General features: G+C 46.6%; 1 protein-coding gene across 2 annotated transcripts in view; it reads left to right on the forward strand.

Moving 5' to 3' along the window:
* Nucleotides 1-27,164, forward strand: part of LOC138580398 (sodium-dependent lysophosphatidylcholine symporter 1-like) — a 586,401-nt gene that overhangs the window by 305,378 nt on the left and 253,859 nt on the right. The window lies entirely within an intron of this gene.

Genomic DNA, 27,164 nt, shown 5'->3' on the forward strand with positions numbered 1-27,164 from the left:
TGCTGCGCAACCTGTTCGCCTGAGGTGAGCCTGGTGAGGAGGTAAGATGCTTAATGTTGAGTTTGATGTAATGCTTAATGTTGAGCCTTTGCCACCTCCCGTGGTTGTGCATGTGTTTACTGCTATGTATTCTTTATTCATGAGCATGTGAATCCATGCCAGACCCCATGCTGGAGAAGGAACAAGTTACTTACCTGTAACTGTTGTTCTCCAGCATGGGTCTGGCATGGATTCACATGCGAACCCTCCCGCCTACCCCTCTGCGGCTCTTCACTTGGTCATACTGCCACTTCACGTGCTTCCAAATCTGAAGATGGCTGCCAGAGGCGGGGCTTAGGTAGAGGGCAGTCATTGGCTGTGGTCAGTATGACGCAGAGATCAGTGATTGGTTATTACTACGAAAGACAGATCAGAAACGAAACTGATACTGGTTTTTTCTTTACCGAGGATTCCCAGCCTGACGACGGGGAATATTCATGAGCATGTGAATCCATGCCAGACCCATGCTGGAGAACAACAGTTACAGGTAAGTAACTTGTTCCATCTCCTCTCTGGCCCGTCAAGGTGCAGTGATACATCGCAAATTTGGGAAATATTTTATGACACCCGTTATCACATTTTATCGGCAGAAAGTAATAGCAATCACCACTTACGGGAGTGAAACTATGATCAACTTGGACCAAACCATCTGGGACTCCATAGAAGGGACCTTCGGAAAATTCTAGGGCTGCCCAAATCGTTTCCCGCAGTAAGAATAAGTCATGAACTAGCCATCCAGTCACTGAAATCTATAGTGATGTGGAAGCGACTCGATTTCTAAAGGAAAATGGTTAACAAAGACAACATTCTGGCCTATGACATCATCTGTGACAGACAGAACTCGAATGCAGACACAGTGCTCATAACTTGGAAACAATAGAGGAACTAATGCTAAGCAATGAGATAACTTTGGAAATGCTCATTAATCGGCCGCAGGAGGCAAAGAAACAAATACAACAGAACTGGATTTACACCATAGCTGAAAAATCCAAAAATCGTATGAACATACAATGTGATGTGGATATCAGAATGATCAATCAATTACCACCATATCTGACTCTGTTTCCAGACCGCCACATAAGAGATCAATTATTCACATTCCAGATGAACCAGCTACCCACACGTGAACTCCTTGCAATAACCAGACAGATTCCCAATGCACTAGCATTCTGTCGATTTGTCGAACGAGAAGATATAACGTAGATACTGCACCATGTGATAGTGGAATGTCCAATTTGAGTGAAAAAAGAAACCTATTCAGAGAAATGATTCCAAATCTTGGTCCCCCGTGAGATCCCAAAGAAAGATGAACTCATATTTTGGCAGGGAAAAAATAAAAACCTGACTATTACTATAATCCAAATTTGGAACAAGAGCATAGAATCATAGAAAATCAAGACTAATGATAGGAAATACCCCAGTACTGGATAAGGCAAACATAAACCTGTTACCGAGGGAAGTCCTATTGACTGGGATAATTCATGCACCTGTAGCTATATAACATGTTATTGAATGTCAAACTTTCTTTTTTTTTTATACAGCTGAAAGCTTGAGAAACAAGTTGTGTCCAATCATAAATGAAAAGTTTTGTAAATAAAACAAAATCATTTTAATAAAAAAAAAAGAATTTGGAGTTTCAGCACAGCAGCAGAGCTTCACCGGGCAAACCAACGGTCCAGAAGTTGCAGCAGGCGTCCTCTTCAAGTTCTTCTTCGGTTCCTTCGTCCAGTGGTCGACTCTGTCATCCAAGCCAAAAAACCTCGCCTTTTATGCAGGTTTCTCCCATTCATTCCAGCTTAGCTGTCAGTCACCCAGGAGGGTGGCTGTCCTTTCCGGAAAGTCAGTCGGCCAATCACCACAGAGTACATTTGGGTCTCCTAGGAGACTAAGCACACAGAGTTTCGGGCACCTCCCTCACTTCCTGCCCCCACCAGACACTCTGGAGCCAGAGGTGGGCTTCAGTCGTGAATCCTGCCAAAGGCAAAGCAAACAAAAGGGCCAAACCTGGTTTTGCACGCAGAGTAAATCTCAAGAAGGACCTTTCCACAAAGAAATGGTGAAAAAAGAAGACTGGGGCCATTTTGACAAAAATAACACTGTTGGGTGCTTTACTGCAGCTGCGAACGCAGGCCGCGGTACATGCACACCATGGTAGTTAAAAGTAAACCACTGCCACCAGCCATTCAGTGAGGAACGTGTAACATAAAAATGTTACATGAGAAGCTAGACAAAGGGAATACTAAGTATCCCCTCCAGCACCCTATCGTAAGATAGTGTGTGCTGGGTCTAGAAAGTTACAATTGTAAGTAAAGTCAATTTCACTTTAGTGCTCTTGGAAACAGTAGTTTATCCAAGAGAAGGTAGTTAAACCTTTGGGAAATATGAAAGACTGAAGGTGCTGTGTGACACAATGTAAATGATGATGCCTATGGAGTTTGTCAGACTCCACAACCAAAAGAAAGCCAGTGTTAAAAAATCACATTAAAATACATGAGAGAGTGGGACAAAGGGTCTCACTCTCTCCAGGTAAAAAAATCATTCCTCAAAATCCAGCAAAGTGGCTGGGGGTTTCTTAGGTAGAGAGGAATTAGCACATTTCTGAGAATTCTCCCCAACAGTCGGACCTTAAGAGCCAGAGTCACCCGACTCTAAAACATGGAGTTATAAAGGCTCCAATACACCCACCCCTCTCTATACAGAACGCCGGAAGATGGCAGCCACAAAACTGCAGCAACAAGGCTAGGGGAAGGCCAGACCCTTTGGGCAAAAGCTGACAAAGTTATAGGAGTGCAGAAAGTTCCAAAACCGACCATGCCACCTACCTTGTCTAAAGGGACACATTGTCACTCATAACAGATTTGATGCCCCAAAAACTCAAGGGAAAGGTTGCAAGGCTTGAACAGTTGACGCCCACCAGAGCAACACAAGTCACTAGATCAACATAAATACATAGCACGCAGAGTTCAAAAGAGACTGAACAGAAACACGGCTTCGGGTAATATGACTTTGAAAAAACACAAAACCGAGCATGGTGCAGAACATACCCCAAAATGAAAGACAAAACATGGTGCCAATAAATAAGTTGTTGAAACATAAGTGGAGTCATGATGTCGAAACCATGTCGGACACTGAAACTAGAGTGCACAATACGTGTATGACATTGAAAACACATTGGGGCATGTTTGAGTCCCCACGTAATTTGACCGCAGAGACCCATTCCGTTAACACTTCAACGTAAGCAGGTTCCCGCCACCAAATGTTTGTCATTTGCGTGGTGGAGTTCGGGGCGGGCAAAGTTGGCCAGTGGTCAAAGTGTATATAAATAAGTAGTGGAACTATGTTCACTGCTGGCCTGCCCTCGCTCCCCACATACCCCATCACCACGCCCCCTCCCATGCCCAATACAAACCCCCAAACAAACGCCTGCTATTTAAGGGAATGTTCACTGCAGTGCACTGAAGTGCAAGTTTCAACTTCTTCCTACACTTTTATTTTAAAACGAAACCATTTTGGAACGGATTCTTTTTTTAAAAAAAGTATAGGAACAGTAAAACTTAAAAAGTAGAATAGCACTGCTCCCGCACACTTCGACAACTGAAGGTGGCGTACAAGCGTGTACGCCTCCTTTTGGCTTCCCCTTTTTTATTCCGCAGTGCAAATTCAGTAAACGATTTTACAATAGATCCCTATGGAGTCTGCTTGCTTTTTGCTGGTGATTGAAGCCGGCAGACTGCATAAGGATCCACCGCATTTGCGCCAGCATGAAAATTCATGCCGATGCAAATGCTGGGAGTATTTTTATGGCGGAGAGGAAGAGAGCAACAGAAACCAAGTTCTGTTCCGCCCCTCCTCTCTGCCATACAATTAACGAAAATGGCCATGGCGGGAATCGTGTAAAAACAGTTTTTTGTGCTATTGATTCCTGCCATTGCTCTTTTACGCAAGGCCGTAAATGAGCCCTATAGATTTCCGAAACACAGGTACTCCATGCATGCATAGATGGCCAGCACCTCTGGAACTGACACAGGGATATTTCATACACCAATGATGGATATGGTTAAAGCATCTACCAGATGAACAGTGGGATATAGCTGCGATGCAGAAGCGCAGCAAAGTGCGGTGCATTCCAAGACATCAAACGATTATTAGGAAGACCTAGAGGAAGAAGGGGGAACGAGGGGTATGAAGACGAGGGTCAAGAAGGCTTTGTTGACATATATATGAGGGTGAAACATGCATTCATAGCAGAATCATTCTTGATATGAAATGTGCTCAAAGTTTTAATGAATTAAACTAATTGCACAATAAAAAAAATTAAAACAGATTCATTCTTTGCAAAAGCAGCTAATGTAGGCATGCTGATGAAAGAGAATGTAAAAAGGCAGAAAAGAAAACAGGAGGCGTTGCATCTCCCTCCAACAGGGCAGTAGCCCAAGCAATTGGGATGTGGACAATGAGGGTCTCCGGGAAGATGCAGATCCCCCTCCTTCTGATTCGTCGACCGAGGACTGTACTCATGGGCATTAATACAAAGAGCTGCAAAATACTTGGACAATAACATCCAGTCAAGTCCAGAAGAGGAGGATTGTATAAAGGACATTTCAGAGGCGCCAACGCAAGTGGCCCAGTATGTCCCACTCATGGAATCTGTCCACAGACTCCTTCCGGTCTCCATGAAAAGACCTGCAACAGTAAGTGCCGTAGATGGGTGTGCTCTGAGGAAGTATAAACCTTTCACAGCAGAACCCTTAGCAATTCAGGGACAATTCATGAGTGACTCCATGGTAATCACCACAGCATGGAAAGGCCGTGAAGCACACATGCCCACCTCGGGGGCACCAACGGAAATGGAAAAAAAGTAAAAGGCTTTTCTAATGGGTAAAAAGATGTCAACCACGGCAGCATGCAGTGTGCATCTCGCAAATGCATCTGCAATTGTCGTTTGGTGTCTGTAAGGAAAGATGTCTTTTTTGCTGCCTTCCCGCCATAGACATCAATGGGTCACCCCACTTGCTATTGTCTTGCACCTTTCCTGACGTTTGGAAGTACGTGAAGACTTTTTGCTTCATTTACCTTGCTAAGCTCATTGGCTTTGGGGGCACTGATCAGTCCCTATTGCTATCATTACAAGAGAACTATGTTCTCCAAAGTAAAATACTCTGTTTATTTTTTCTTGCACACATCACCTTCTGTGAAGTGGGGTAGAAATCTGTATAACTTTTTTGGGGGTAGCTTTTTGGTTACTTGCATGATGTGCCCAGGTTAGACTGGTGGCACCGAATACTATTTTCTTTTCTTTAGTCTTGTGCACTTTTGCAATTTACAGTATAATGCCATTTAGAGCACCATATACCCTAAAATGGCTGTGTCATGACATTTTCACCTGACGTTTGGCCTAGTAGTTTGAAATTCTTTCTGTTCTGACAGGGCCGGATTTGTAGGCAAAGAGTTGTTCTATCTTTGTGGCCGGATGTTGGGGCTGGGTCTGTCTGGACCCAGTCCACATCCAAGCCAGATGGTGTCTGTTGCTGGGCAGATGCAGTGGCCTGAGGCTGTCCAGGATTGGACAGCCCTTTTCAAGTTTGAATGGTTCATAGCCTTACCATTGGTGGGCTGAGGGCAACGACAGTTCAGATCCTCATAAAAGGGGGACTCCTGGAGGCGTTCAACAGATCATCGCTGGTGCCAAGCCCCCTATGGTATAGGGCAGCCTTCTGAAGACTCGGACCTTCTCATTGGAAGCCAGCCAGCAGTCCTTTCCTCACTCGTCTGGCAAAGCCCTGCTTCTATGCAGATCTCCCGAAGACCTACATTGGTGCTTCAAACCCTGGCCTAGTGGGAACAGCCAGTCCTGAACTCTGCTGAAAGATCCAACAGCTGGAAACACGCTGAAGAGTCCCAGAACCATCCTGTGGGCCAGCCAGACATCCTCCTGGGCTACATCCCTGCAATAATTGTCATCCTGAGTTGAGCCTTGTGACGCCGTAGTTCCTGAGCGTATGGAGCAAGAACCATCTTCCTAAAGTTGCAGCTCGCCACAACGAAGAGGGACCTTGCAATGCCAGTTTCTTTGTTTCCATGACCAGGGTCACATTCCACCATTTTCTTCAAGTGGCTGTCGCTGCTGGCTGCCTGCATCACATCCTGGGAGTCCTCTGAGGTCATATCCAGAGTGGTGGTCCAGTAGTTGGGGAGTCTTGGGTGTCCAGCTGTCCAGTGTCCAGAACCGATGCATCCGAGCACAGAACAGTGATCTAAGCAGACCCAAAAACCAGACTGCTGATCTTACCTCTGCACCAGAGGCCCCTGGACATCTTTCAATGGAACCAAGGCATGAATCCACAAGGCCACTGTGAATTCTCAAACTCCTGTGATTGTCCCTGAGTGCATCGGCGTACAGGAGGTGAGTAAGCATACTCATTATAGCCTCTCCCTGTCTCCATACGGTTGTATGGGTGTAAAGTTCGGGCCCTACCTCTCCTTGCCTCGCCTTGAACATTTGTGTTCTGTCAGGTATTCTCCCCAAGATGGTTGGATTGGGAGAGGATCATATAAGAACGTCCCTGCTGTTCTGATTATACTTTGGGACACTTACAAACTACCTGTTGGCTCAAGCCAATTGTCGCGAATTGTCGTCAACCTCTCAGCCAGTAGGGATTTCTACCTTCGAAGGAGCTGACGGGGTGTCAGCCCTAAGTGGACACTAGAAGACCTGCTGATGCCATCTTCAGAGAAGCGATTATCTACAGAGCCAAGAGCAGAGTGGAGACCGCTCCAGAATCTGTGCCCAGAGAAAACGTTGTGCTTTCACTACAGATTAATAAGTGGTGGCCAAAGCACCCTATGACATAGCATTTCATCTGTACCAACCATTATTTTCTTGCTATATTCACGGTGCAGCGTATTGGTCATCCGTGCGTACCTAATGCACAAAGGTGAGTAGAGAGACCGAAACAATGCATCGGATAGACACAATTCCACTATAGATTAGCAATACACTTAATGCGTATGCCAAACATTATGCCAGCCAGATGGCAAGAAATAAACCGCTTTGCCTCCGTGTATACAAAAATAAGACACTTTATTTACATAAGAGTATAACAAAACCCTCAATGATTCTCACTACAAAATACATTCTCATGGAATCCAGATTCCACAGCTTACCCACTTGTCATGGGTTCCAAATGCAACCAAGTCCTCACTTGGGACATAAACCACTTCAAAACCAAGAACACAACATGTTGATCACAACCTCTTTTACCAAAACCTCCCCCTTAGCCAGCATGGAGTAATGAAAAGGTTGCGTCTAGGACAGTTCAAAGCATCTAAGTATACATTCTCATACGAGGCATGAAAAACAGTAAGGACAATGACCACGGCAATGTATTCACAGCTTAAAAAACTGCATTGGCGGGGGGCGTGGCTCGGAGCCGCCATGACTGGTACGGCTTTCTAGGAGCTCCTCCATGGCCCGTGGCGCTGACACAATCACTGCCGCTTCCAGAACCCGTTATGGAGCGCAAATGACTGGGATTGCATACAAACCCTCACTGCGGCTATCGTTCGAGCGGGTCCACGCTTCGAGGCAGAGTTACTATGTTTTGGGCCCGTTTCTCTTACCGGGACCCGCTCGGCCCCAAGATGGCAGCTACGAGTCAAACTGCGGAGGCTTCTCCATGAGGGGGAGGGGCTGGCGCGCTAATGCTGCTGAAGCCGCCTAGTACTCCTAGCTCACCTTCCTGCACTGTCAGACCCTATTGATAGACTGCATCTCCTTATCGTGGCTGGCGCCTACAGCAACTGATCCCCTGGGCAGCACCCGCCGCATAGCAGCTGCAGCGGAATCACCAAGGCGAGCCCCGCCACCGGCACACGCACCACTGTAGAATCGGGCGAAGAGCACTGGTGTCCCCGGCCCATCCGCTCCGTCCGAGCCTTTGAGCCCTGCGCTCCTCCCATCTCTTTCCCCGCACGAAGAGCAGAGCCTTCACGCCTCCCCCACCCGAAGGAGGCGGGCGCTGGGCCGCACACCCGTCAGGGGCCGCGAGCGGAGGGAGAGCCGCTCCGCAGGCCCCCCCACGCCTGTGGCTGCAGCAAGCTACCAGCCGCCGTGCTTTTCCAGCGATCAGGCACCGGACAATCACCCTGGTACTCCCGTTGTCATCCGACAGCGAGACCTCATATCCTGCATCCAGGGATCTCTAACGGAGCCCATCTACACCCACGACTCAGCGGGCTGACCAGAGTGAAGAGCTCCCACGCGCCCTCCAGCCCCAGCACCTCAAACACCCATCGCATAGGATCGACGCATCAACCACCTCCTGGGGCCCCTGGTATCTCAACGTCCCCCGAAGCTCACTTCAAAGTGGGCCCTATGAGGTAAGGAGCGGGGAGGGGCAAGCGGATCCACCTGAGACCACCATAACTCATAGCTCAATTCAAAGCGAGATCCAGGTCCCCACTCCTACCGGCCTCCCCGGGGGCGCTTCAGCCGGTCTCAGGCACTCCCTCTGGACCCATCCTTCCTGCTCGCCGCCTTTCCCCCCCCTCCAACCACCTGGACCCACCATAGCAATCTATAGAGCTTGAGCCTGGCTGGGCAGGAACTCAGCGGGGACTCCCGAACTCTGCTCCTACGAAGTGACACTAAAGAATCCGCGCGGATAGCTCGACCACAGAGACACAACTGCATCAGTATGTCTAAAAGCAGCAAAGCATCCAAACAATCGGACATTGTCTCCCTCATGGCCACCTCGGCTGAAAGACCAAAAAAGGGGGACCCTCCAGAAGACCCCACCAGCAACCCTGTCTCTGTGACGACCACACCAGCTCAATGTCCCTCCCAAATGGTCACCAAAACCGACATACAAGATCTTCTATCAGCCCTAACTAAAGAAATTCATAAGAGCACAGAGGAGGTCACGAGGAAGATCACAATCTTGGACAACCGGGTGGGCGAAATGGAACATCGAACAGCTAAACTGGAATCTGAGGTCTGCGACCAAAGATTTGAGGGAGAACGGGACAGGGACCGGATATCTGCTCTAGAGGCGAGATGCAGCCTACTAGAAGCCAAACAGGAAGATGCAGAAAATCGCTCTCGGAGGAACAACATCCGCCTGCGGGGCATCCCAACATCCATCACAGACACAGAACTAAAGTGCTATGTCTCGGACCTCCTCAGGTTTATAATTACCCTCCCGGACACCTCATCCCTGGAGTTGGACCGAGTACATAGAACATCCCCAAGACGAGAGTCCAACTCCTCCCCCCCCGCCCCCCCCGGATGTCCTGTACAGAGTCCATTTTTTCCAGTTAAAAGAGGAAATTATGCGCGAAGCAAGACAAATGCAACAGATCACCTTCCAGGGAGCCACAATTTCACTCTAACAGGATCTGGCCACCTCCACTCTACAAAAAAGAAAAAACATGCGACCATTAACAGAATGGTTACGCGAAAAATAGACCCCATACCAATGGGGATTTCCGGCCTCGGTCAGATTCAAATGGGACGGATCTCAGAAGCAAATCAACTCACCAAAAGAAGCAGCTAAATTCATGGGCCTCGGAGGCTCGGACGGTGATTCGGGTCCCGAGGAATCGAACCACCCCCAGCGGGACAAGCCTTCAATAGGAGAATGGTCAAAAGCGGGTAGAGGGCGCAGACCCCGAGGTCCCCCTAAGAAAGACAACATCCTGGGTTGACCAACCAACAATATCCTCGGAGGACAAACTTCTGGCACAAATCCCTCGCCGGCCACAAAGTGCAGTTTAGCCCGCATGGGCTTGAAGCGATGTCCTTAGAAGGATGAAGCCCACAATGGAGACCATGTGCAAACACATCGACAGTGCGGGAACAAGGTTCGAGCTCCAGCATATTCCATTTCAGCGGCCCAGTTGGCCACTGCCATGCGCTTTGGTGCTACCAGTTCTCCAGTGGCAGTAGGATGATGGTTCTCCTACCAGTTCTTGTTGAGGGGGGGAGGGAAGGGTTAAATGGGTTTCTGCGGATCCAGGCTATGGTGGGGAGCACATGCTCCACCAGACATCGGCCTTACATTTGAAACAGCAGCACGACGTAACAACAACAATGTCTTTACGAGTTCACCGCAGCTATCACTCTTTACCAACAGACTCTCGATCCCGGGGGGGGATCATGGACGGAGGCACACCTAGCTCCAAAACACAAAGCCAATGTCAGTAGCCAACGAAATTACAATCCTCTCTTGGAAAGTCCAAGGCCTAAACTCGCCTCGCAAGCGCAAATCAGTGGAACACAGGTTGGGTCATCTATCGGGAGATATCGTACTACTCCAGGAAACCCACCTGCTGCAAGAAGACGAATGCCGGGGGAGATTCAGTAAGTATGAAAGAAGATATTTCGCCTCCTCCGGACAAAAGAAAAGAGGAGTAGCAATCTTAATTAGCGATAAAGTTCCTCTGTCAAAGATCACTATAAGAAGGGACCCAGACGGGCGCTTTCTCCTTCTAAAGGTCCTTTTCGAAGAACTCCCGATCACCATCGCCTCGCTCTATGGCCCCAACACGTCTCAAGCCAATTTCATAGCTGATCTAACTCCAACCATTATATCATTCTGCGAAGGCCACCTTATCATGGGCGGGGACTTCAACTGCATGCCAAACCCACAAATGGACAAAACTTCACCCCCCACAAACGCAGACTTTACGCACGCTCTATCCATTGCCAAACTGCTCAGAGAAACTGAAACCGTTGACGCCTGGACGTTATTCAACGACACCGCGAAAGACTACACGCACTACTCCTGCGTCCACAAGGGATTTTCAAGAATAGATCTCATACTAATCTCCAGTGTCCTGTTCCCCTTTCTTAACAACGCAGAAATCCACACTGGTATGATATCTGACCATGCCCCAGTCTCAGCTACTCTAGCCATCCCAGGCCAAAAGCACCCTGCTCAAAGACACTGGAAAATTAATGACTCACTGTTATTAGATATATGCATTAGAGCAGAAACCGAAGAAACTATCTCCAATTATTTCAAGGAAAACACGCAGAGAACTCCCCCATTAACATTATCTGGGACGCCATGAAAGCAGTCGTCGGAGGCACCTTAATCAGTGCCGGAGCAGAACAAAGAAGAGTCTCAAATATCATGTCGGCTAAGCTGGAGGAAAAAGTGAAGCAATTAGGGAGCAAACTGAAATTACACAGCTCCAGAAAGACAGAAAGAGCCCTGAGGAAAGCAAAAACTGCGCTTGGAACGCACTGCGCCGATCGCACAGCCAAGTCCTTAGCGTTTACAAGGCAATTTTATTATAGTAAAGGTAACAAGGCGAACAAAGTGCTACCGCAAAAACTGAAAAAGATTCGCACTCGGAACAACATTCTCAAACTAAAAGGGGAAGACGGAATTCTGCATTACACCGAGGCAGAGAAAATTGAAGAATTATTGAAACACCACAAATCTATAATGTTGGGGAAACCCACCACACTAGACAACCTGCCAGACTACGTGCGCGCCATTCCCTCTAACGGCACATCCCAGTTGGAAACCCTAGAATCCCACATTACTAGCGAAGAAATCCTGGAAGCTATAAAGTCTCTCAAAACCGCTGCCCCGGGCCCTGATGGCCTGTCCGCAAACTTTTATAAAAAATTTGCCAGAATCCTAGCCCCCCAAATGGCAGTCCTATTCAACTCCTTCCTATCCTCAAGGTCAGTCACCGACTCAATGGCAGAATCACTCACAGTTTTGCTGCACAAACCCGGGAAAGACCCCGAACTAGTCTCCTCTTACCGCCCATTCTCACTTCTTAACAACGATGGCAAAATCTTTGCCAAAGTTCTGGCCAATAGGCTAGGCCCGATTCTACCATCCCTGATTGACCGAGATCAAACGGGTTTCATCCCGGGGAGAGCGACCCACGACAATATCAGGAGAACGATAAATATCATCGAAAGCGCTCATAAATTAAAGGTGGGAATGTCGGTTATCTCTCTAGACGCACACAAAGCCTTTGATTTGGTCGACTGGGGGTATATCCGGGCAGTCCTCGAGCACTTCGGCTTTGGCCCAAACTTTATAACATGGGTAATGGCTAACTATCAATCTCCCACCACCCAGCTGCGAGTCAATGGCACCAGGTCAGGGACCATCCACATATCCAGGGGCACCAGACAGGGTTGCCCACTCTCACCGTTAATCTTTGCTCTATACATGGAGCCCTTTGCAGCAAAAATCAGACAAACCCCTACAATTAGGGGGATACCCGTGGGAGACCAAGAATATAAAATAGCATTATATGCGGATGCGTGTTAATAACGGCATCAAATCTGGCGACGTCCTTGGGCGCCCTATGAGAGGAGATCACAGAGGTGAATCTCAACAAATCTGTTGCGCTCGCAGTCAATTTATCTATGGAGGAAAAAGCCTCCCTCAGCCCCCTAATGCCAATCCCATGGTCGACAGGCCCAATCGCTTACCTCGGGGTACAGATCCTGAATGACCCATTACGTTTGTACTCGAGCAATTTCCCGCAACTGATTAAAGAGGTCCATAAGGATCTCAAACGATGGAAACCCCAGGAAATCTCCTGGTTCGGGCGGATTAACGCCATCAAAATGAACCTTCTCCTTAGATGGCTGTACCACTGCACAGCTCTACCCATTCAGATCCCAGGCCCAGCTCTGGTAGCACTGCAAAAGAAAATCCAAGAATTTGTATGGGGGGGGGGACCTCGCATAGGCAAACGACTAATGATGAGGGGATTGCGGAGGGCGGGCTGGGAATTCCAGATTTGGCCAGATACACCTTAGCGGCGCAATTATCCCACGCATTCTCATGGGTCCAAGAATCAGACACACCAAAATGGACACTTCTCCGCACTCCCACACTTACCCAACATACAACCCCAAGCAACCTCTGGCCCCCTACTGACAACTAGAACAACTGTCCGATGCTGGAAGGCTGCAGTCCGGAAATTGGGCATTTGCGGCTCCCTAGGCCCCCGAACCTCCATCTGGAACAACCCCGAATTCTCCCCAGGCATGTCTCCACAGAGCTTCCAACCATGGATAGAGGGAGGCTTGCAAATAACCAGTGATTTTCTAGAAGCAGGATCACCCATTTCATTTGAGAGGTGCAAAGCAAAATTCAGGTTAAATGAACAAGAACGATTCCATTACGCCCAAATCCGACACTGGTTTTCCCACAGGGTGACGAGAGAGAAATGCTCCAGAGAACTAACTGCGATGGAACTATCCCTCACAACCCCTACTAGCAAAGGCAGAACCTTGTCCCTCTATCGACTCCTAGATAGGTCAGACCCATCTAAAAAAGAAAGATATATGCTGGAATGGGAAAAGGACCTGGGCAAGGAGATCGATGTGGAAAACTGGGGGAAAATCTAGACTAGGCTGCATAAAAGCTCGCAATGTATCACAAATAGGGAAGGGGGCTACAAACTCTGCTACTGATACTACATAACCCCCGCACAAATCAACAAGGCCAACCCGAACATATCCGGATCATGTTGGCGTGGATGCCCGACACCAGGCTCACTATACCACATGGTATGGACGTGCCCGAAGGCTGAACTGTACTGGAGAGAGGTAATTAAACATATTAAGGACCTCTCGGGCCTCTCCATCCCCTGGGACCCCGGAATCATCCTACTAGGTGACACAGGTGATGGCGCTTTCCCACTCTCAGGCCAAATCCCCTGGCTATGCACGCACCTACTCCTAGCAGCGAAAATCGCACTGGCCCGGATGTGGAAAGATAAAGAGGGCCCCTCAGTGGCACTTTGGTGGGCTAAATGCTGGGACATGGCGGTTGCCGAAAAAATCACGGCAATCCGATCTGGCTTTCTGAATAGAGCCCTTAACATCTGGGACCCATTCATGGACTATGCCGCCAAATTCCCGGCACTCACCAGAAGGCCTCCACTAACTAGATGGCTCCAAATCAACCCACTCCACTGATTCTCAGCCCTAAGCTATAGCAACCTAACTTGCCAATGGCCCCCTAGCCACCAAGAACAGATCGGGCCATGGATAAGTTCATTCAATCCATCAATATGCCCCCCCGCCCTTCCTCACTGTGTTCACCGAGAGACATTATCATCTTATTGTATTTCGTGATTGCTGATTTTCTGTTGTTGTGCTCTGCGTAATGCTCATTTGTAAAAACCCAATAAAATGTTATGAAAAAAAAGCTGCATTGGCATTGTAATATACCATATTCGAATAGCATTTAGCTAAGAAAGCCAAACCATGGAACCCAGCGACCTATCCATCCATCTATCTCTGTTCCCAGGATCAGCCCCCGGCCTATGTGAGGAAGGGGTATTTATAAGGTATATTTACAAGGGTCTCTACTGGGAAAGCCACCTCCTTACCTAATGGTTCTCTTCTGCTTCTCACAGGCCCCTCGAGCTCTTATGCTTAGGGCTTATTCTATAACAATCCTTGGGAAGATGTCAACAATAAGCTTGGACCGATGCATAAACATTCTTCGGGTGTATACCCAAGCAACCATTGTATGGTGTCTAGGTAGCTTTCAAGTCGTACGTAGGCCGTGGGCAAAGGTTTTCTATATGCTGTGTAACGCACTGCTAAAGAGACTGAGCAAAGCTTGTTTCACTGGCTGGCCTACTACACAAAGTTATTCTCTATATTAATATAGGGTAGACTGTAATATATCTTGTTGCACACTAAACATAACTATATATGGTACTCTTGTTCAGAGGAGAATTGCCTACCATTTCGGTGCTGGGCTACCTACAGGTGGGACAAAGATGCTTATCTGTATGGAAATTTCTCCTCTGTGAAAAGCATAGTGAGCTAAAGCGTGGTTGAGACCCCCCTGGGGGCCATCGACCCAAGAACAGGTCAATGGGCTGTGTCTGTACCGGTAAAGGGTTTCCCCAGACCTCTTTATGCAAGTTTTGGGTACTTTGGGTTTGCACCCTAAATTACCAGGTTAATCCAGACGTGGACCCCTTGCTCACTGTGCATAGAGAGGCACAGCTCCACCTCACTGATGAGGCCCATCTAGGCCGAAATACGTCTAGGGGTTGCTGTTGGTACTCTTGTTCAGAGGAGAATTGCTTACCTTTTTGCCTACCTTTTTGTTGCTGGACTACCTACGTATATCTTAGTATATAATGTATGCATCTCAGTATACAGTGTATGTATTTCAATATATAATGTATTCATCTCAAATTACTGTATATGCATCTCAGTATACAATGTATTTACCTCAGTGTACAGTGCATATGCATACATACTTCAATATATCATATAAGAATTTCAATATACAATATATACCTCAGTATATAATGAATGTATCGCTACATGCTGTGTAACTAATTCAATATATAATGCATGGATCTCAATATACGGTAAAAGACCTCTCAGTATAGAATGCATGGAGCTTAGTGTACAGTGTGTAAAAATCAATAATATCTGCATCTCAATATATGATATATACATCTAATTATGTGATGTATATATACATTTCAGTGTTCAGTCTATACATTTATGAATCTTGAATTATGTCCCAAAAGGCGCCCCCATACAATTTCATGGTGACATCAGCTAAGTTTTCCCAGCTTGGTTTACACTTGCTTACCTCTGATTGGTTAAGCAAGTGTGTGCGTGTGTGCTTCCACAGTGCTCCTAGAACAGACTGGTCCCTCCTGTCTCTCTGCTGTGGACAGCAGTGTCAGTGAGTTTGATAATTCGTCAGAGGCCACACAGTTCGAGAGGACCACATCGAGCAATGCTTGCCGGCGTGAACTGATCTAATTATTTGTTGACTGTGGCTGTGGCATTAGCAGAGCCCAGCGCCATAAAATCAACATTGCCATTGTGTGCTTAAACAGTCACAACTGCTGGGATTATAATTGATGGCGCACGTGTGGCTCGGCGTCACTTGCCACAGACAGCAGGAGTAAGCCTCTGCCGCATACTCCTCCTCTCCTGTCTGACTCAAATCCAATTCCCTTACGCTAGTACCGGAGTCTTCCTGCTCGTGTGGGAAACCCCCTCCCGAGTCCTGACATTTCACAATTCTATTTTTGGGCAAACTGCGCCCAAGGCGTCCTCATGATGGAACTCGCACTGGAGGGCTGTCTCCACAGGTTCCCTCATCATCCCAGAGTCTTCCTCGTTGAGCTCCGCACTTCAGGCTTGAAGGCTGACGTCATGGAAAGGCTGTTTGCGCCTTTCCTTGGTCGCGGGGGTATTTGGTGGCTCAGGGTTCAAGCCCGTGAGCACCGGATCCTGTAAGCCTGTACTTCTCTCCTTGTGTATGCAGTATGAAAATGCAGCCAATTTCGTGGACTCTCTAAATATTGTTCCCCGAAGTGTATTGGAAGGGTAACTACTTCTGCAATGTCTCATTAGTTCACAGAGGCCATTGGCTGTGGTTTTGTATCGGGTTATTTAATTTTCTAGTGTCCTTTTGTATTTTTATTACTATGTTTAGGTCAAAATGAATGTGCTCCGTCAGTGTTGGCCTGAGGGATTTTCTTGCTTTCTCTCCTTCTGGATGCAATGGTTAGTTCCCTTTTTCTCCTATCCCATACCTATGTGTCCGGGCATGACCCCTAATCTAGGGCCTACCATTTATAATGAGGGTAGGTTGTGTGTTTAAGACACTGTACTTAATTGTGCAGGGCTGTAGGGGATTTTACCTACTTGCTTGGTTGTGTGGTTTCCTTGTTCTCATCCCTGTTAATATATGTTGGGTACCTATCTGAGATGGGGGAACCGGCACATAAAGGCAGTGTTGTGAGGAGGGTCCTTTTTGGTCATTTCCTGTTTTTATACTGTTATGATTTTTTTTAATACTGTATATTGGGCCTCATTACAAGTTTAGGGGTATTTCGATGGTAATTCTGCCAAACAGAATTACTGTTACTGCCACTTGGTAAATACGTGGGTTTACAAGTGCTGGTAGGTGATGTAAATCCTCCTTTCTTGGAGTCCATGGCACTCCATGTGTGATTCTGCCTACTTGCCCATTTTGTTTGGCAGTGAGGTGGAGGATTTACTGCCAGCATTTTGCTGGAGGAAAATCCTCCACTCTACCACCGAAGTTGTGGTACAACGGTGTGGTAATGCAGTGGTAACATCGGTACCACTGCATTAGCACAATTGTTTCCTGCACTGCCGTACTCGTAATGAGGCCCATTTTGTGTCAAGTATGTATCTAACCTGACAGAGTTCTATATAAGTAGCATCATTAAAATATCTATTTTTCTGTATATTGGTGTAGTGTATTTTCTAGTGCAAATGATGTGGACTAATTCTATGTCAAGACCGGAGTCGAGCATTATGCTTATCTTTCTTTTATTGCAACTCTCAAACAGCCCTTCAAAATCTAAAACATTGCGGTTTTGTGTTCAAAATTGAAAACTTCAACAAAAACGACGGTTTCCCACAAATCTCCTTTTTATAGTAGTTTTCCTGTTTGTCAATTCAACCAATGAGGACCTCTCTCCTTCTGTCACAAGTCACTTCCTGCCTGAGCTGCCTCCTCTTTCTTCGGCTGATAGGTTCTTGGGTACTTTGGGCTCTTTAATGGTGCTAATGTTTTAGTACAGAAGGCTTTGCAGGCTTATTTTGGGGCTATGGGATAGCTATACCTAGGTAACATGTTGCATTTAGCAGGTTTTGTGTTAGACAAGTGGCAACGCAAGGTTGGATTGAGTGATTCGTTTTTGGAGCGGGTGCAATCAGAGCAAAGCTGCAACTAGTTGGGGGAGCATTAGTTCACGTTGTGGGTTATACGGGACGGGTCCGTGAGCATATTCGCCCACATTACATGTATATATTTGAAGCCCTCGCTCTCACGGAGCGGCATGGAGGGTGTTGCCACATTAGAGGAAGGCAACTAGAGGTGGTGAAATATGTCGCTGGAAGTGGGAGCTCACAGTCCATGAGACAGTGCGGCTCAGGAGTTCTGGCAGTAGCTTTGGGATCTCGACCTAGTGACAGGACAACACCGCCTGCGGTGTAAGAAGCGTGAGAACCGCTCTGGGAGCCAGTATCAGTAGTTTATTAGATAAATTACCATTTGGTGTACAAACCTAAATTAATACACTCACATGAATACAGAGAGGAGCAGGAAGATCAGAGTGAGTGGAGTCAGGAGGAACTGATTCCAGAGGAAGGAAGAGACCTTGCCCTAAGCTTTAAGAAAATGCTGGGGGAAGTCTCTAATACTGGCAGTTTTCTCAAGGGGTTAAGCACCTTCCGGACAGGTTGGAGGTCGTGGAGACATTATTGGGCAAGAAAACATTGCAATTGAGTGCTGATGGAAGTGGAGATAGATGAGCAGCCAGTCCAGGGGATGGTACATCCTCGGGACACCCCAAGATAGGGGTTGAAAGTCAGGGTAAAAGCCAGATCTGGAAGAGGCATCACTCTTCTACTTCCCCGGATAATCATGGTGGGAGACAAAGGATGCCCCAGGAGACAGTCGATACGTTCAACAAATTAAAGAATGCTTTTCTCCTCAAATTAGCGAGGCCCAGCCTCATGCACCCTAACCCAGGTGCAAAAAACAAAGTGAATACATACACATCCAGCAACGATGATGCAGATGGTGTGGATGATGGATGTGAGGAACGACACACCGGATGGAAAGTATGTCGCCTTACCAGTGACAGAAACCAGCATAAGTGGGGACGGTACGGAGCACCGACAACATATCAGACATGGATGAGCCGGACAGTATCAGACACCCAAGGTCCACAGATTGGCTGCTGTCACCCAGTGTGGCATTATACATTGCTCAAAAGATGAGAAACCATTAGAAAAAGAGACAAGATTGCGCATGAGAGCGAAATGACATAGACCTTATCTGACAGGTAAAGTGACGGAAACGTCTAAACTGGATCCAAAAATGATAACATTCATAACTAAAGCATCTAAATATGTTGGCAAGGGAATGGACAGGGCATGGAAAGGATGCCAGGACAAGGTGCTCAATCTGGCAAGGCCTATCGCAAAGATAATGGACTTCACGGAAAGGGCCATGGACACCGGGGTACCGGTAGATGCGCACGTGCTAGCGAATTGGGCACAACGTGCAATATGCAATGCTCGGAAATGCCAACTGCGCATTGGCTTTGGAGAGAAGGGGTCTACTAAAGATAGACAGCAAAGTAGGCATCCTTGCATCTCATGATGCAGGTGAGGTAGCACAAGGATTACTATTTGGAGATACTTTCGTCAAGCAGATGAATACGTTTGTAGGGACATTTACAGCGCTCGAAAAAACCCAGTCATCCATAAAGGAAATCTTTCCATGCAGGGTTTGTGCAGGGACAATGTGGCACTCTTGAGCTTCGAACACACTCTGGCTTCTGTGGCTTGAAGTTGCAGTTCAGGACATAAGTCAGGGCCTTCTGTGACAAAGTCTTTTACCCAAAATAAAGTCTCTTGTTCGCAGGATGCCTAACAAAGTTCCTTCTCTTCTTCAGGTTTTTTCAAAGTTCACAAGTTTAAGGGTTCACGGTTAACAATGGGTCTCACTCAGGCGGGCTCAGACCCCAGGTCTTCCTCAGCTGAGCTCGGGCCCTCTCAAATACAAGTTCTCAATAGTTCTCCCTCAGCCGGGCTCGGACATGTCGTTCACAGTTGGTCTCCCTCAATCAGGCTCAGACCCATTAAGCACAATTTTACAGATCTCCCTCAGCCGGGCTCTGACCTATTGTTCACAATTCCTTCTTCCTTATATAATCAAAGACTTTCGACTGTGCGAGGCCTTTGCTTAACCTGCGCATGACCACATCAATGTTTTTCACTTTCATTCCTTTGACACCTCCACACACCGGGTTTCTTTCATTCTCAGAAACTCACTGGTTACTGTGTTTAGTTCTTCTGTATTTCACCTTCATTCAGGGCATCGCCAGCAGCTTGCAGCCTGCCTTCTCCCGGTTTCCTGGAGATACGTCTCCCTAGCCATGCCACAGCCTCTCTCCAGCACTGAGTCAGCGTCTCGGCTCTACGTTCCCCACCGGTCTCTCAAGGCTTCTTTCTGCACTCTGGCTTTCCGGCTTCTCTGCGTGCACTCGAGTTCTTCTCAAAAGCTCTTTGGGTTCTCAGACCCCTCCTTAATGTTTACACAAGGGTCTCCCTCAGCCGGGCTCGGACTCCTCCCAATTTTCAAAAAGAAATGGCTTTGGACTTCCAGTCCCAGAATGCAGTTTCTTGTATTTTGCTCCTACTTCACCATCTCCCCAAAAATGGCATTTTCACGGTTTGAGAGCAGCAGGAGCACAAAAGGGGTGTTTGAATGAGGCCAGGTTCCTACCACCTGTCCCTCAAAGGTCTGGATTCTCCAGTTTCGCCCAGGGGAGTATCTCTGATGTAGGTGCCGCCAGGTAAATGCAGCTATCCCTGGTTTGGTTACCTGGAGGCACAGCTACCACTCCACACTGCAGCCTCCCCTACACTCACAGGTTCAGTCTCTGGGCAGTTCATCCTCCTCCAGGCCTTCCAGGGTCTCTCCAGCTTGATTGGTCTCCCTATGGCTTCTGTGCACGCTCCAGTATCCCCAGCTCGCTCTGAGTGTGTTCCTGTGCTCTGCTTTTTTTAATGGTCGGGAGTTTTAACCAGTTTCAGGTGTGGGTGGTTGTAAAAGGAGGCCTGGCTCTGCCTGTCCTTGTTAATGGGAGAAGATACACTGCCCATACTGATCCATAGTACATTGGTTCATATGGGCAATCTTCATAGCTCTGTTCCTCTTCTTCTTTGCCCTAGTGGTTTTTAAAATTGGGGGTGAGGGGGCAGACAGGGTAAGATTCCAATATCCTGTTAAGGTTGGGAAAGAATAGGATGTTTGGTAATTAGGGAAAGGGGAATACCGCATCTCACCCTTGGACATCCCACTCCCCAAGGTCCCTCCATCCAGGTGATCCTCCCGCACTGGTCCACCCCCATGATCTGGATCCAAAGGCGATGGCCGTGTTCTCGCCTCCTGAGCAGAGGATCAAGGGGAAAAAGAAGTGAGAATACCCTTGGGTTTCTCACAAGAGGCAGAGGATTCAGAAGGCGCAGCAGAAAAATAGAAATGGACATCAAGGCCCACCCACTAGCAAGTCAAGACATTTCACGATATCTGCCAGTAGGTGGCAGGACAGCACAGTTTATAGTAAATTGGTGCAGGCTTTCAAGCAATGCATGGTTTACTCAGGCCGTAGGAGGGTTGCAGTTAGAATTGGTAACAAGACTCACGCAAGCAAGAATCCCCCCGCAGATTCAGATCTCGCAGGTAGCAAGGGATCTCTTGGACTCAGAGTTGGAATTATTCTGGAGGAAGGGTACCATAGATAGGGCGGACCTGCGGTCTCAGCGTTTCTACCGCAACATGTTTTTAGTACAACAGAAAAACAAAGTAAGGCCGTTCATCAACCTCAAATACCTGAACGATTATCTTGTTTACAGACATTTCAAGATGGAAGGAATCCATCATTTAGGAGATATCCTCAGGCGGTACAATTGTTTAGTAAAAATAGGTCTAAAAGGCGCAAACCTCACCATACCAGTGATGGAGGAGCAGCGCCCTTATTTACGGTTTCATTTGGAGAGGGCCGTCTTGGCAGTTCAAGAATCTACCTTTCTGCCTCTCATCAGTGCCATGGGCGTTTACCAAAATCATGAGGTCTGTAGCAGCCGCAATGTGACAAAGAGGCATAAGAATGATAATTTACTTAGACGACATACTACTGATGGCACAAGGCAGTGTGCAGTTGCAAGAGCAGGTAAACTGGACGAGTGGGTTGCTCTCTTTCCTTGAGTTTCTAGTCAACAAGGAGAAGTCTGTTCTTACCCCGAACAGACATGCAGAGTTTCTGGAGTTCACAATGGCTACCAGGAAAGCAATGCTGGAATTTCCAGTTCGGAAGATGAAGTCCATAAAAAAGGAGTTAAGAGTGGTGATCACGAAGGTTATTTTGCTTTGGAGTCTAGCCAGAATAGTTGGTTTACTAGCATTGTCTATTTAGGTGATTTTTCCTGGGCCAATGCACTACCAGGTGCTACAAAGTTTAAAGATAAGATACCTTCAAGGAAGAGTTTGGTATCATCAGTTGATATCGTTAGATGAGGAAAGCAAATCTGAGCTGCAGTGGTGGTTGAAGAACATGGAAGCTTGGATCGGTCGGGTGGTGTTTGGGACGTTCCGGATCTAATCATAGAACCAGACGTAAGCAGGTAAGGCTGTGGGGCCAGATGCAGTCACTTACAGGCATGGGGAAAATTGTGCCAGAGTTAGAACTGCACAGCAATTGCCTAAAGCTGCTAGCAGGATCCTCTGTGAACATTCTCGAGAGGGAGAGAGAGAGAGAGAGAGACACAGCTCAACGCTGTATTCTGCTGTAGATAGACAATATATCAGCGATACGATACATGAACCAGTTGGGGGGGAAACAAAGTGCAAGATGCTAGTGGAATTAACAAACGACTTTAGGCACTACTGCCTCGAGAGTAAAATCTCAATTGTGGCAGAGTACCGTCAAGCAGAGCAAAACTTATCAGACTGGAATTTCCAGTGACTGGATGTTGAGCAGAGTACTATTCTCAGTTACTACGTGTCTGGGGTCCGGTAGAAATAGATCTCTTTGTTTCCAGACTAAACAAGCAGAGAGTGAGCTATTTCAGATAGACGTTGGATCCTGGGGGAATAGGGGAGGGATGTTTTTCAGCGTCAGTGGATGGGGGTGGTTCATTATGCATTTCCACCGTTTGCAATGATAACGAGAACCCTAGCAAAAATATGCAGGCAGAAAGCTGAGGTGGTGATGGTGACACCAGACTGGAGGCCGCAGGCATAGTATCCAGTTCTGATGGAACTTTCTTTGGATTTTCCGAGTATGATTCCTTTCTGGAGGGATCTGTTGACGGACCCAGCGGGAGCAATACATCCATAAGTGGAATCGAGGAGCCTCAATCTACTAGCGTGCAGGGTTTCCGGCGTAGATGGAACATGCTAGGAATTTCAGAGGTGGCTGCAGAGTTCATCAGAGTATGTTGGGCCCCATCTACAATCAGGAGCTATAGTTTCGCATGGCAGGTTTGGGGTACATGGTGCGGTCAGCTGGGTGTTTATCCCGTTTCTGCCTTTGTAGTTCAGGTGTTGAATTTTCTGGTGTTGCTACCACAAGATGGCAAGGCGTTCCGGCCAGTTGGTGCATCTAGGGCAGCCACCTCAGCAGGGCATGACATGGTGGGCGGTTCTTCAGTAGGGGAACACCCTGCGGTAATAAGACTTATTAAGGGGGTAAAGATCACCAAGCCACCTGCCCCCAAATATTCAAAGTTATGGGATGTTAACTTAGTGCTCAAATTATTTGATCTGTGGCCTAGCAGTGCCTGTTGAGGGATCATCAGCTCTCAGGAAAGTTGGCTATGTTGCTTTGCTTAGTCTCATGTAGGAGAGTGTCGGATGTAAAGGCTCTAGAGGTTAACACAAAGGTTTTGTTTTTTCGGAAGGCATGGCATTTACAGTATTGAAGTGGACCAAGGGCAACTCCTTAGTGACTTCTCAACCTTACTTCCCAGCAGCTCGAAGTTATGTGTGCCCGAAATGTATTAAGCATTATAAGGAAAGGACAGTGGAGGTACGGCCGCAGGGTGTCTCACAGCTTTTGATGGTGCGTATGAGGCCTTTTCATTCAGTAGCTTCTGCCGCCATTGCTAGCTGGGTAGGAGAGGTAATGTCCACAGCAGGAGTTGAGATAACGATGCTTGGAGCACAGTCAGTAAGAGCTGCTATGGCATCCAAAGTGTTTAATGCAGGGGTGTCTTTACAAGCTATTCTTATATCGGCAGATTGGTCTAGTGATTCCACTTTTCATTTTTTTTTATTTTAAGCCAATATTCAATATTGCAGCAACAGTTATGGGGAACTTTGAACAAGCATAATGCTCGCCTTCGGTCTTGACATAGAATGAAGGCTTACAGCTCAGGGAGTCTTGATTCTATTAAAGACACAGAGGCGAGCATTATCCCTCCCAGAATGTGCATCAGTGTGGCTAACAGTTGTATTTGTAATTCTAGGAAGGAGGAAGCATATTCCCTACCCTAATTATCATTTTGCTCTTATTACAGGTGAGGAGCAAGAGACTGGATGAGCCGCAGTAGTTGGCCAGAAGGAGAGTCAAGTTAGTACGTCGAAGGAGATTAAGCAGTTAAGCTCGATGGAGAAGTTTGCGCTGAGTTGACAGGAGTGGATTTGTTGGTTTTGGAACAGTTATTGAGTTCAAGGAGTTCATTTGGCGAGTGGAAGTGTCAGTTTCAGGACATCCAAAAGCAAGAGGTGGTGCTCAGGCAGGAAGTGACTTTTGATGCAGGAGCGAGGTCCTCATTGGTTGAATTGACAAACAGGAAAACTACAATAGAAAGGAGATGTGTCGGAAACTAATAGTTTTTGTTAAAGTTTTCTGTTAAGAAAGAGAGAAAGTTTAAGTTTTTGAAGGGTTGTTGGATAGTAGTAATACATGAAAGATAAGCATAATGCCCACCTTCGTGTCTTTAATAGAATCAAGACTCCCTGAGCTGTAAGACTTGGGCATCTTCATTGTACCTTTTGTGTTGGTCTGCTACCCCTATATGAGAGTTGAGCCTTGTCACTCTGTCCCTGTTATTTACCTTTAGGAGATATTTGCCTTCCCCTTTTTGTCAGGTGTGTTAGCCCCCATTAGGTCAATGGCTGAAGATCCTTCAACAGAGCGTTGTATGAAAACTGCCTTAACAAAAACAATGGGACAAATCCCCTTAGCAAGCTGAGGTTATGGGTTAAAGCTAGGTAAGTACTGGTTCTAGCTCACAGGAGCAGCCAAGAAGCAACCAACCATACAAAAGCCACCAAACACTCAGGTGCCCACACACAGATGTTTGTGGCAGGAAATAAGGCTAACCCATCTCAAAATACTTTAGATGGTGCAGAGCTGGGCTCAGAGTGAGCCCATGTCAGCACAAGGGGATTTTGTTCTGCATCTGACAGGTGATCATAGAATATGCCTAAAATTGGATCTTCATTTTGCGTTTCGATCTGGTCTTAATCTGGGATATAACAACGCCATTGCACCACAGGCTGTTCAACTACTTTTGGAGATTTGGAGCATGTTATTCAACTACTTTTGGAGATTTGGAGCATGTTATTGCATCTACCTGTATTTCACCAAGTAGGTGTTCAATGGGAAACAACTCTCCCGTTACAGCTCCAATTTTGGTTAATTGATCTGCTTTGTCATTCCCCTCCTTGTCCTCACCTGGCGTCTTTAAATGGCATCAAACTTTTTTCCAATGTATTATTAAATTATTTTCTGACACAAGTTTGAATCATCTTGCCATGTTTAAGAGGTTTTCTGTTATAGGTGTGCATGCCTTTTACCTTCCAGCTAGGTAAATATTCTACAAAACTATTTAGTGCATAATCAGAATCAGTCACTAGAACTATCTCTTTGAGTTTATTTTCAACTGTGGTAGCTACTACTTTGTAAATGGCAGCGAACTCTGCTACTTGACTACTTCTATCCTCATGCTCACTCTTGGAATGTTGTCACATTTAAACCAGATATTTCCTATTCCTGCTACCAGTTGTTCTTTTTCTGTATTGTTTTCCACATGGTATGCACACCCATCTACATACACGGTTGGTAAATCCCTACATCTTACTTCCTCATTGAATGCTTTGTGTGGGGACTGTTCAAAATCATTCAAACTTGATTCTATTTCTGCTTCATCGGGTGCAATTCAGCTACACAATCATGCAGATCTGCTAGCCCTTGGGCAACTGGGCTCTTTTTACTTTGTCCATATCTTAGTTCACAGGAAATCTCTGTAATGCCAACGCCTAGGAAGTCATTCTGGACTGCGTCAAATTCCCTGATCAGATTCTTTTACTTTGCAGAAACTGTAGAGGTTTGTGATTTGTTTCAATAGTTACTCTTTCCCCTTGAATGTTGGGACGAAAATTTTGCAATGCCCAAACAGTGTTTAGGAGTGCTTTTTCACATTCACTGAACTTAGCTTCAACGTGAGAGAAGGCCTTGCTAGCATATGCAATAATTTTGTTATTCACATCATGCCTTTGAGATAACACTGCTGACATACACTGGTCAGTGTGAACCCTATCCCTACAAAGAAATCCAGCTTCTTTATGGGATACGCCAGACATGGCGCCTTAATGAGACATTCTTTCAGCCTAGCTACAGCTTCACACTGCTACTTTTCCCACTTCCAGGGTAGACCCTGCTTTAATAATCTGGTTAAAGGATGTGTAATCTCTGCATCATTTTCAATAAATACATTTCCTGTTGTAGCTTGTCATCCCTAATAAACTCTTCAATCCTTTCAAATTAGTATGATCTTTTAATCTATGTATTGCTTCCACTTTTTTCTTTTGTGTATTTAACCCATTCTCAGTCAAGTCATGACCTAAGAAGTTCACTTTCTTTTTACACCATTGTGCTTTCTGTAAAGATACCTTGGCTCCCGCCTTCTGTAACTTGCCAAGCACATGTCTGATCTCATTGAAATGATTTTTCAGATTCTCATTTTTAATTAGCACCTCATCTACATAAACTATTGTCCCCCTTTCCGCTGTATTTGGGAGTGCCTTCCTCAAAAATATTCCAAATTCACTCCCACTATTAACATATCCAAAAGGTGTCCAGGACCATACATATTGGGACTTGACAAAAGAAAATGCAAACACATTTTGGATATCTTCCGCCAGTGGTAAACACCTTTGACCAGCGGACCTGCGAAAAGCCCTGATCAATAAATGGGAGTGGCCATCTGGAAACAGCTACTCTCTTATTTAACTCCCGTAGGTCTGCACACAAATGCCATTGACCATTAGGTGTTAATACACCATAAAACCCCATTTATCCCATCAATGAGGGGCGACAACCTCTTCAGACAATTTGTCCCCATTAGGAAAGGTAGTTCACTGAGAGATGTGATTAATACTTCCTGTCTCATCCTGTGTTTCCCTATCTTTATGTCAACCTCAGTGACACCTTCAATAGGTATTTCCTCACCATTGAAATTGTCCACACGGCCTTCATTTTGTCTCACCTTTATGTAATTTTGTGGCGGATCTCCCTTCATTGATACT

The sequence above is a fragment of the Ambystoma mexicanum genome, chromosome 3p, assembly GCF_040938575.1.
Source record: "Ambystoma mexicanum isolate Mex_15411 chromosome 3p, UKY_AmexF1_1, whole genome shotgun sequence".
Lineage (NCBI taxonomy): Eukaryota > Metazoa > Chordata > Amphibia > Caudata > Ambystomatidae > Ambystoma > Ambystoma mexicanum.